This window comes from Oryctolagus cuniculus, chromosome 3 (assembly GCF_964237555.1).
Source record: "Oryctolagus cuniculus chromosome 3, mOryCun1.1, whole genome shotgun sequence".
Taxonomy (NCBI): domain Eukaryota; kingdom Metazoa; phylum Chordata; class Mammalia; order Lagomorpha; family Leporidae; genus Oryctolagus; species Oryctolagus cuniculus.
In genome coordinates, this window is record NC_091434.1 from 137,568,068 (window position 1) to 137,580,503 (window position 12,436).

Sequence of the window (12,436 nt, forward strand, 5' to 3'; positions counted from 1 at the left end):
AAGTATAAGTATATAACCGATCAAAAATATAGGGTAAGGGCCGGCGCCGCGGCTCACTAGGCTAATCCTCCGCCTAGCGGCGCCGGCACACCGGGTTCTAGTCCCGGTCGGGGCGCCGGATTCTGTCCCGGTTGCCCCTCTTCCAGGCCAGCTCTCTGCTGTGGCCCGGGAGTGCAGTGGAGGATGGCCCAGGTGCTTGGGTCCTGCACCCCATGGGAGACCAGGAAAAGCACCTGGCTCCTGGCTCCTGCCATCGGATCAGCGCGGTGCGCCGGCCGCGGCGGCCATTGGAGGGTGAACCAACGGCAAAGGAAGACCTTTCTCTCTGTCTCTCTCTCTCACTGTCCACTCTGCCTGTCAAAAAAAAAAAAATATATAGGGTAAGTGTCGGAGAGATTTCACAAATAAGACCAGTGTAAGCAAATAATGAAGGATAGAATTAAAAGGGAGAGAATGATCCTGCAGGGGAAGCAGGACACACAGCAGACTCATAGAATGGCAAATGCCCAAAACAGCACTCCGGCCTCAGAATCAACCCTTGGGACATTCGGATCTGGCTAAAAGGCCCATGAGAGTCTCACAGGCATGGAAAGCCATGACACAGTGGCAAAAACAACCTAAATGAAAGATCCTGGTGAACAAGACCCCAGCAGAAGGAACAGGCCATCAAGGAGAGAGGCGCCTTTCTCCGAAGGGAGGAAGGAATCTCCACTGTGATACGGCATTGACTAAACAAGTTCAGAGTTGGTGAACTCAAGGGGTTTCCATAGCCTAGACAGCTCATAGCAAGAGTCTCGGGTCATTGCTGACGTCATAAATAAGAGTGCCAATTGTTAAATCAACAAGGGGAGTCACTGAGTACAGGCTCCCCACGTAGGATCTCTGTCCTTAATGTGTTTTACTATGAAACTTAAAAACAACACTCCTAGTTGAACAATACCCTATACCTTGTGCGGTTGTGTGAGGGCAGCCTGTTGAAATCCTTGCTTAGTGTATACTAAGTTGATCTTCTGTATATGAAGGTAATTGAAAATGAAACTCGATGAAGGGCAGGATGGGAGAGGGAGCGGGAGAGGGGAGGGCAGCGGGAGGGAGGGAGGTTGGGGGGGGGAAGCCACAACAATACAAAAGTTGTACTTTGTAAATTCACATTTAAGAAAAAAAAGAAAAAAAAAGAAAAATAATTCCATTCTGTATTATAAAAATGTGTTCTTAAGTATTATTATTGTATTTTGAATTTTTTTTAGCAAAAAGTCAAAAAGTGTAAAAATTTGTTTTCTTTCTGTTCTGCAAGTACATCTAGTCATATAATATTTTGTCTTTTGGTCTATAAAAACTAAAATATGTACTATCTGTCCCACATTGTTTGCCCAGGCTACCTGTAATTTTTTTTTTTTTTTTGCCTTGCTGTGTTCTAGAAGACAGTCTGAGGTCCTCAAGTGGAAAAGCCTCAGGTATAGAGCCAATGATGTACAAAGATCCTTGGATATTATAAATGAACAAAGTCAGACTTTCTATGTAAAGTCTGGAGCACAAGCACAATAGAGTGCCTCTTTCCAATGAATCCGTCTTAGTGACCCAGGGCTGCTGTGATCAAATCCCAGACTATGGAGCTTAGGGCAAACAAGTGTGTTCTTCGGCAGTTCTGCAGGCTCAAAATCTCAAATCAGGGAGGCAGCAGGGCCAGGCTTTCACCGAAACCCGGAGCAAAGAATCTTTGTCCTTTTCTAGATTCTGGTGGTTGTCTGTAATTCTTAGTATCCCTGGGCTTGCCACTGTGTCACTCCAGCCTCTCATGCCATTGTGACCACTGTGACATGATCTTCTTCCCTCTTGCTTTTGTGTCTAAGTCTCCTTTTGTAAAGGGACCAGCAATAGTGGGTCTAGGGCCCACCCTATTCCACACAACCTCATCCTAACTTATCTAGCACACCTGTAAAGATTACCAAAAAGGTACATCGTGAGGTTTTAGGTTAACATGAATTTGGAAGAGAGGGGTCACTTTTCAACTCAGTATATTTTAGCAGTAAAAGGAGGAATTGATCAAAGTGATAGTTAGCTAGAAAGCTTCAGGAAGCCTGGTAGACAGAGTAATGTCTCCCCTTAACTGCCCCCCGCCAAAAGGGTGTTCCCATCCTAATCCTTGAAACCTGTGAATATGTTGAGAGGCTTTGCTGATGTGCGCGTTACTCTCAAGATAGGGGTCTACCCAGGATGTGCCCAGTGAAGGGAAAGGAAAGCAGGAAAATCAAAGCAGAAGAATGAGGTGGAATGAAGGAGGCAGAAGCTGGAATGATGCACTTTGAGCATGGAAGAAAAGGCAAGAGGTCAAGGACTGCAGGCCGCCTCTGGACGCTGGAAAGCACAAGGAAATAGTCTTCCTTAGAGCTCCCAGAAGGAGTGCAGCCCTGCTAACACCTTGATGTTAGTCCCGCAAGCATCACTGGAGACTTCTGACACGCAGAACTGTAAGAGAACATACTCACAAGGCACCGAATTTGTGGTAGTTTGTTTTAGCAGCAATAGGAAACTAATACAGTCCTCCCTTCATATCCTTGGGGGATTGTGTCCAGATCCTTCTCAGATACCAAAATGCAGGGTTACTTAAGTCCCTTACATCAAGTGGCATAGTGTTTGTACCTAACCTGCACACAACTGCCATGTACCTCCTGTTATCTAACACAGCGTACATGCTATGTAAGTAGTTTTTATTCTATATTGTTTAGGGAATGATAACAAGAAAAAAAGTCTATACGTGTTCAGTACTGATGTAGTTTTCTCCCTCCCAGATATTTTGATCAGTCGATTATGATTGAATCCAAAGATGCAAAACCACGAATGTGGAGGGCTGACTGTACAAAGGCTGTAGCACGAGTGTAGAGTCTACTACAGACCTGACTATGGATAAAAGAGAGAGGAGCAGTGGAAGGATGGGAAAGGGAGCAATGCAGGAAAAATCACGGGAGAACAGATGTGTGCATGAATGTGTGGCAAACGAAAAGTCAGAGATTTCATGCTTCTGATCTGTTACCGGCATATGTTCTATAGATGATTTAAAAGGGCAGGCACATTCTGTTTCAGGCATGAAATTTTAAATACATAGGACTATTATGTATGTAGAAGAGAGGTGGGGTAGCTGAGCATTGACATGCAGTTGTTCAGATTCTGAGCACTGGGAAGCAATCCCATGGTCACTTTGTTTCCAGATGGTCCTGGTAGACATGCTTTTCATTTCATTGAATGCCACAGTGCCAGTGGACCTCTCAGTGTTGGAAGTCTTGGGGTGGGAGGAATGGGAAATGCTTCACTTTGGCTTGAGGAGCTAAGAAATATTTGTAGCCACACAAACATTTGATAGGTGGACTCTTCTTGCAGAAAATGGTTTGCCCAGGACCATAGAGAAATGTCAAGGCAGGAGGAAGAGGTTGGGCAGTGCCATTCTTTATCGAAGTTGGATCTTTGGGCTAAAAATACACTATCTGCTAGCCAGCTCATTCTGTCATGACTCTAAACTTCTTAGGAAATGGCAATGGCAGAACTATTTTCTTTTAAAGACATTCCGAACTAAGAGGGCATCAAACCAACCAGGGGATAGAAGATCAAATGTCCAGAAAAAGACTTCAAAACTATTTTTTTAAATGATAAAACAAGCTTTTTTTTTGAAAAATAAATGAGAATAGCTACACGCCTCCTTTAATACTTGATTTTATTTATTTTTTTAAAGCAGAAAATTGTAGGGCGGGGAGGGAGATTCTCTGATTTTGTTCCCAGAGACTGTACAAAGTAATAAGACACCTATCTTCTTGGCATGACAGGATGACAGAGTAAAAGATGGAGACCTTCCATCCTCTGGTTCACTTCCCAAATGTGTACAACAGTCAGGGCTAGGCCAGGCTGAGGCCAGGAACTCAGACCTCTGTACAGATCTCACAGGTGGGTGGTAGGGAACCAAGAATTCGGACCATTGCCTGTTGCTTTCCCAGGTGCTTTAGCAGAAAGCCAGATTGGAAACCGAGCATCAGTAACCTGAATGGGCACTCTGAAATGGAATGTGAGCATTGCAAGTAGCATCTTTTTTTTTTTTTTAAGATTTAAGATTTATTTATTTATTTGAAAGTCAGAGTTACACAGAGAGAGGAGAAGCAGAGCGAGAGGCCTTCCATCCAATGGTTCACTCCCTAGATGGCCACAATGGCTGGAGCTGCACTGATCCGAAGCCAGGAGCTGGGAGCCTCCTCTAGGTCCCCCATGTGGGTGCAGGGGCCCAAGGACTTGGACCACCTTCTACTGCTATCCCAGGCCATAGCAGAGAGCTGGAATGGAAGTGGAACTGGCACCCACGTGGGATGCCAGCACTTCAGGCCAGGGCATTAACCTGCTGCGCCACAGCGCCAGCCCTGCAAGTAGCATTTTAACCCACTGTACCACAATGCCAGTGCAAGAAAACCATGCCTGTTTATGGTTATCTTGGGTAGGAACGTGTGGGAAAAAAAATAATGATGCCCAGGCCCCAAATCCTGATAACCTGATACAGTTGGCTAAGAAACAAGATTATATGTGATCAGGAATTACTTGAAAATGTAAAAAATCCCTGTCAGAAAGATATAATGATGATAAAAGCTTCAGTGGGCTGAATCCTTTCACAGATTTCATTTAGCAAAAATTTATCACCACACACTGAATATGTAGCCTACTTTTTTAAAATCTGCAGTCTAGTAGGGAAGTAAAACATGAAAAAAGAGAAAGATGTCTCATGCTGTGCAACATGTGCCAGGCTAGAATTATGTGTCAAGTTGTGGAAGAGAGGGAGGAGAGGGTACATTAATTCAGGCTCTGGTCTTAGCTGAGTCGGGAAGGCTGACCAGAGTTTGCCACATTGTCAAACAAACGGAGCAAAAGGAAAAGCATGTGAAAAATCACAGGGATGTGGCACAGTACATTTAGAAAATGAACGGTAAAATCACTGGAAGATATTAAGGGATAAAGCAGACGTCAGAATTGGCAGAAGGAGCAGAAGCTGTTGAGTCAGGCTGGCCCTAAGGATCACAAGTATTTCAACCCCAGAGGCCTCGTGCAGGGCATTCTGGATGGGTATCTATTGCAGGGTGCTAACAGTTGGAACATGATTAACTTTTTTCTTTTCTTTCTTTTTTTTTAAATTTACTTGACAGGTAGAGTTATAGACAGTGAGAGAGAGAGAGAGACAGAGGGAAAAGTCTTCCTCTGTTGGTTCACTCCCCAAATGGCTGCTACAGCTGGCACTGCACCGATCTGAAGCCAAGAGCCAGGTGCTTCTTCCTGGTCTCCCATGCAGGTTCAGGGACCCAAGAACTTGGGCCATCCTCCACTGCCCTCCTGGGCCACAGCAGAGAGCTGGACTGGAAGAGGAGCAACTGAGACTAGAAGCCGGTGCCCATATGGGATGTTGGTGCTGCAGATAGAGGATTAACCAAGTGAGCCACGGTGCCGGCCCCTCTTTTCTTTCTTCCTTTTTTTTTTTTTTTTTTTTAAAAAAAAAAAAAAAGATCCTTTTGGCCACCCTGGGAAAGATAGCTTAGGTCATCTTTTGGTCATTAGACATTGCACCACAATTTATTTTATAGAATCAGCCACAGAGCAACAGATATCTTTCTAAATTAATTAATTTGAAAGGCAGAGTGATGGGAGTGAGGAGAGATGTCTTCTATCCTCTGGTTCACTCTCCCATGCTTGCATCAGCCAAGTCTGGGCCAGGCTGAAGCCAGGAACCAGGAACTCCATCCAGGCCTCCCATGTGGGTAGCAGGAAGTCAAGTATATGGGCTGTTATCTGCTGCCTCTCAAATGCATTAGCAGGAAGCTAGATTAGTATCAGAAGCAGGAATGAATCCCAGACACTCTAATATGGATGTGAGCTCTCCAAGCCATGGTTTGACCTATTGCACCTCACAGCTGTCCCTGGAACAGGTGTCTTGAGGTATAGTTCAGCAGTGTGCAAAGCAAACCATGCCTCTGCAGGCCCCTCCAGCCTTTGAATGTGTGGCTGTGTGGCTGTGGGTTTGGAGTGTGAGGGGTGTGTGTATACCAGAGGTCTTCAAGAAGTTCATGGAAAAATATATATTATGAAAAAACTATGCATGATTGGCACCAAAATAAACTTAATTGTTTCCCATGAGCTTTTTGAAACTTGTAGGTGTGCAGGGTGAAATGTCAAAATATGGGAGTGAAGCAATGGCTTAGATTTAATTAGCTGCAGCAACTACAACCCCTAAAGCATTCGTATGGTTGAGGGGACTGTGAGGTTTTTGAATGTGTCTATGGCAGTGCTCTTATCCTTTCCTTTCCCTGGTCAATGTCGTTCTATGTCTCCTGGACGTTGATGCTGCCTTGTTGCTGAGCCAATGTCCAGAATAGCTGTCTACGCCTTCACATGGTCTCCCCAGTGTCCCTGTGGAATCTCTCTCTTCTTTCCCTTATAAGCACATCAGTCATTGAGTTTGGGGCTCACTCTAAATCCAGGATGATCTCATGTTAATATTCTTAACTTAATCACATCTGCAAGATCCTATTTCCAAATGAGGTCACATTCATGGGTGCAGGGGATTAGAACTTTGTGGTATCTTTCTGGAGCTGCTGTTTAACCCATTTCAGAGCTCAGCATCGTCTCCACATTGGTTGTTTCACTAAGGTGGTGAAGAAAGATGAATCTGATCATTGGCTGTTTGGGATAAACTGAGATATGGTTCTCCTCTGCCTTTAAGGTTAGGAAGATCCTATTTGGTGTCCTAAAATCTTTTTATTATTAATGGAAGTGTAGAGTAACACACACACACACACACACTCTAAAACATTGCTGTTATATATTTTTTTTTTTGCTTTCAATAAATCTCCCATCTGCTGAGATGAATTTCCCTCTTAGTTTTCCACAAGCCACTCTATCCTCATACCTTCCCCCAGAGTTGTCTGACACATGATTTACCTTTCCAAAGAATGTCTTCCACCTGCATTCTTTAAGGCACAGAGAATCCTGGCATAGGTAATACCTCTTCTCAGCATATGCTGCCCCTGAATTTGATAGTGAAGGAATTCCTGACCATGCCCACCCTCCCACTGGCTTTGGCCTTGGCCATATACTCCTCCTACTCAGAGACCAGCAGGAAATAGCAGGAGGAGGCTAGAGCTGATTGGAGTGGTGTGGTTGATTCTCCCATTGCTTGACCCACTGGCTTTGATGATCTTACAACGTTGCTTGCAAATATCAGTTTCCATTTAGCATCTAAGGAGGGTTACTACTCACACCATCCTCAGACTAATGGCTGGGAACCTCTTTAGAAAACAGGATGCAGAGAAGAGAGTTAGCTGCCATCCTCCAGCACCTCCAGAGCAGAGACTAAACACAATGTTCTCCTTGGTCAACAGCAGGATCTCAGATCTCAATCACAAGTACTCAGTGAAAAAGCAAAGTCTTCTGGGAGAAAGAAGACTGACAAGGACATGTGGGAGTCAGAGAGAGATCGATGGCACTGATGTCAGCCCTGCTTCCAAGAATCCTCGTTCTGCTTAACACAGAGGAGCAGAGGCCGATATGAAGGTTAGGTCCCCAGTTCCTGTTCAGTTGCTTTTCCTACCTGCTCTGAGTTGGGCAGTGCAAGCGACCAGGGAGAGGATGCTAGCTGAATCTCATCAAAGGTCCCTTGGACCACAAAGGTGACTCACATGCGAAGTCCACTTTAGATACCTTTGGAATTGGTTAGGTAGCCTGGCGGGGGTTTTGATCTGTGATACTGAGTTAAAGAGAAACTACAGGTGTCTTCCCAGACCTAATGCAAGATATGGGACTTTGCAAAATTAGGAATGAGACCGGCATGTAAGTTGAACATTTAAAATAAAGAGGTGCAGTACTCTGTACATCCAGGAGACGGAAGCAGCTGCAAATAAGGTGCACTTCACTGTCTTAGGTGAAAGTAGTGAGATGCATGGGGAAATGTCTTCACAGAAAATGCCTTCATAACTTAAACATATATTTAACTTCCCAGAAGCGGCTTGAAAAATCCATGACAAATGGCTAAAAATCCCATTTTCCATTATACCTGCCCAAATTTGTCTAGAGGAAGGAAGCACAATAACACGCAGTTGTGTAGATTCAGAGAAATTGTCCTTCAATAAATGCATCCATCTGAGGTCACCCACCTACCCATATGTCCATCATTCTGCAAACACACTGAATCATTGTGGGGTATTGGGCATGGTAGAGGAATATGACATGATGCCCAAATCACACACCTTTCAAACTCAGAAGCTGTGACTCTGTAGTTTTTCCCATCGCATGATGAATCTTCTGAGCTTCCTTTAGCCTTAGCAGTTGACTACCAGGCAAGGTGGTTTGTGTCTGAGGCCAAAAAGTTGCAGTGCAGGTCTCAAGCCCTATTACAAGTTGGGTTGATGGTGGGTCAATTAGTTAACTGTCTGGACCATGGTTTGCTCATTTGTAAATGAGAAATAATTCCAGCTTCAGAGAGTCATTACTTGTAATAAGTACATAAAACACCCAGAGAGAGAGAGAGAGAGAGTCTTTCTCTTTTTCTTGTTCTTGGTGGAAGATCTTTCCTCTAATAGGAACGAGGAATTTTTCTCTCAAATAACCTGTGGTGCTTATAACTTGAATTTAAGGGTCATAAAAAAAGAGGTTTCATTGTATACTCCAGGTCAGGATTTCCCAGAAGGACTCATAATTTTGTTTTTCTGCCCCTCAATAGCTCCCTTCCAGGTTTCTTAGAATGTCCACATTTGCAAGGTTTCATAGATCTCAGTCTGCTGCTTCGTTCCAGGTCAGCTTAGAGGTCTTTTCTTGCCACAGCTGCATCTGCTTGAGTCTTTGTGGGTCTGGTGCCTGCTAGAGCACTGAGGGTTTCCGAAGGCATTGGCATCGCTGTTGCTCAAACTTAAATATTTGCTGACTCAGTGACACATACCAGGAAGTCACATACATTTCCCAAGTGTGTAGGTCAAACGCTGTTGTTTATCATTTGGATCAGACACATGCGATTTAGAAGCTTCTCTTAATTTGATCTCAATTTTTTTTTTAAATCATAAAGTGTCTCTAACCAAAATGTTGGGATCATAAAACATTTCTTTCTGAAAGATATTCTTTATTATTTAAAATACCGTTTATAGTTTATACGGGAACAAGAATACCTACCTTCAGAGTGGTTGTAAGGTTACCGATAATGCCTATGAAAAATGTCACATAAAGCCTGGCACATCATACTTAGTAAGCACTATATTATGATTTCTTTTCTATATTTATTCCTCAGAATTTCTGTAGGTCACTGTGTCTCAAAGGTGGGGACTTTTGTGGATAAAAATATCATGCACAGTGGTGTAAACTTAAAATGCAATCACTTTCTTCTATCTGTGAATGTGAGCTACTTAGAAATCACTGGTCAAGTAAGTCACTAAATGTGGTGTTAGGGATTATTAAGAACTGAAATCCATATTGTGGTGCAGGACACAGAGGGGTATTAGAATTTCATGTTTCATGAATTTCTTGCACACTTTATTTATTTATTTATTTATTTATTTTTACCAGACAGAGTGGATAGTGAGAGAGAGAGAGAGAGAGAGAGAGAAAGAGAAAGGTCTTCCTTTGCTGTTGGTTCACCCTCCAATGGCTGCCAAGGCCAGCGTGCTGCGCTGATCCGAAGGCAGGAGCCAGGTGCTATCCTGGTCTCCCATGGGGTACAGGGTCCAAGCACTTGGGCCATCCTCCACTGCACTCCTGGGCCACAGCAGAGAGCTGGCCTGGAAGAGGGACAACCGAGACAGAATCTGGCGCCCCAACTGGGACTAGAATCCGGTGTGCTGGCACCGCTAGGCGGAGGATTAGCCTGTTGAGCTGCGGCGCTGGCTTCTTGCACACTTTAGGTATCAGGTGCTGCTAGGCTCAGTCACTCAGCAACAGACCAAACATAACTTCCATGTTTTTTTTTTCAATGATACTTAAAGCCTAAAACAAATACCTGGGTTACTGGCATAATTATTGATAGTGGTAAGTTCCATGAAATAAAAGACCAGGAGCTACTAGGGAGCATGACAAGGAGACATGATTTAGATTGAGGGATAGTTCAAAGAGGTATGGGGTGTGGATTAGAAGTAGAGGAGCTGGGGCTCAAATGGCACCCATATGGGATGCCAGCATCACAGGCAGAGTTTTATGTCACTGTGCCAGTCCCAAGCAAGTGCTGGTTTGATGAACCAGGTGAAGAGAATGAGTCCCAATCACTGAAGGAAAGGAAGCATGTGGAAAGAAATAATTAGAGCAGGTTCAAGGCAAGATCCTCCAAGGCCATATCATGTTATAGCTTCTATATGGCATCCGGTATAATGAAGACCATAGGAATGTTTACACAGGTGAATAATCTCATTAGATTTGGAACTTTTAGATGACGTTAGCTGCTGTGTAAGGAATGGATTAGGGTTAGGAATACATTGAAGCAAGGAATTTAGTTGGAAGGTGTTAAGGGGTCAGCTGACTTGGCCTAGGGTGGCGGTGGACAGACTGAAATGGAGGCAGGGCTGAGAGTACTTGCTGATGGCTGGTTGATGAGGATAGGATAGAGGATGAGTTCCAGGTTTCCTGTTTAACCAGCTGGGAAGAGTTCTTTGTCAACATGGCATTGTAGAATGATCTCAAGCTGATCATGGATCTCAGTTGCTGTTATTTTTGGTATTAACTCATATATCTAGAGAATTTGGCTTAGAGTTTTTGCTTTCTTGATCATTTTGTTTCTACCCAATCACTTAGTTGCTACTGTCTTGACTGCTTCGTAGATTGTTTCTAATCCTTTGTTGTCATCAAGGTCTTTTCACTCAGGCATATGAAACTTTTGTTTTTCCTGTGATTGAAGTCACAGACTTTTAATAACAATGCTTTTGTAGAAGGATCACACAAGGGAATTGGCCTCCTCTTTGTTCTCTGGACATCTGTCCCTTCTTTTCTGCAACTTAACTCTTCTCTGAAATACCCTCCTTTTTCCTGCCTACCCAGTAGACATTCTTTGAAATTTAGCTCATGCCTACTGTTCATGAGAAGCCTTTTATCATTCAGCTCACTGGGGCTTCTGATGCATCATACTTGGCTATGCAATCTTAGTTTTCTTTGGGTGAAAATAGACCTCTCCCATCCTCAAAAAAGTTTAAGGTCCTTGAAGGAAGGGTAGAGTTGGTAGACCCTACAGAGTTTTGCAAAAAGCCTGTCACATGATCAAAACTCAAATTATGTTTCTTGGTTCAAAGAGTTGAATTCATGTCAAGTCAGGCAGGAGAGGAGACTTAAAAAAATATCCCTCTTCACACCATACATTGAAAACATTCAATTACTGGTAAATAATATTAAGTTTCTAATATATTCTGCACATATGACAGAAGAATTGTGTTTACAGCCACTGTCCTTACTTGTCTGCCACTAACTGGACACTGTGTTAGAAGGAAAACCCATTTTGAGAGCTTTACTTTCATGTATTTGTTGGACTTTCTAGAGCCAGATTGTCCATTTTTGTTTTTTGTTCTCTGAAACACATTCATCAAGGCAACTCCTGGGCATGAGTCCAAAAAACAGTTTTAAGAAAGCAGGGAATTAATTAACACCAACCAAATTTTCAGTTGCAACAATAATTATTAATTCCAGACTGTGATCTGGACCATGGAAAATTAACTCTTGCCTTTTTGAAGTCTCAAGATTTATGAAGCTGGGTCACCAAAATGATGTCTAAGTTTTTGATAGCCTCATCCTCCTTCCAAAATGACACCTATATGACACATACATCCTTAAAACTCATCTAAAGTAACCTCCTTTTGCAAATTGGGCAATGTTTAAAAATGCCCTGTGGGTCACTTATAGTATCATGAAACCATACATGTAGTGTTTTGGTTAGGAGATTGAAATAAACAAAGAAAAGATAAAGTCAATGGGCACAATATATATTTTTAAAGATTTGTTTTATTTATTTGAAAGACAGAGTTAAAGAGAGAGAGGGAGAGACAGAGAGAGAGAGGCCTTCCATCTGCTGGTTCATTCCCCAAATGGCCACAGTGGCAGGGACTAGGCCAGGCCAATGCCAGGAACCAGGAGCTTCATTAGGGTCTCTCCCACATGAATGTAGGGGTTGAAGCACTTGGGCCATCTTTGGCAGCTTTCCCAGGCGCATTAGCAAAGAGCTGGATTAGAATCAGAGCAGCTGGGATTTGAACCAGTGTCTGTATGGGATGCCTGTGCTGCAAGCAGAGGCTAAACCTTCTATGCCACAGTGCCAGCCTCCTACAATATAATTTTTTAAAAATTATTTATTTGAGAGGCAGAGAGAGAAAGAACACTCCCCATCTGCTGATTTACTCCCTGAAAAGTCTGTAATGGTTAAGCCTGTGCTAGGGCCAAAGCTGGGAGGCAGGAACTCAGTCCT

General features: G+C 43.4%; 1 long non-coding RNA gene across 2 annotated transcripts in view; it reads left to right on the forward strand.

Moving 5' to 3' along the window:
• The first annotated feature begins 737 nt into the window (after positions 1 to 737).
• LOC138849197 (uncharacterized) overlaps positions 738 to 12,436 on the forward strand; it is a 52,641-nt gene continuing 40,942 nt past the window's right edge. The window contains exons 1-2 of one of the 2 annotated variants that reach the window (XR_011387637.1): positions 738 to 1,022; positions 2,198 to 2,468. This is a non-coding gene — a long non-coding RNA (uncharacterized lncRNA). The remainder of the gene's footprint in view (positions 1,023 to 2,197; positions 2,469 to 12,436) is intronic. The other variant, XR_011387636.1, reaches the window with a different exon arrangement.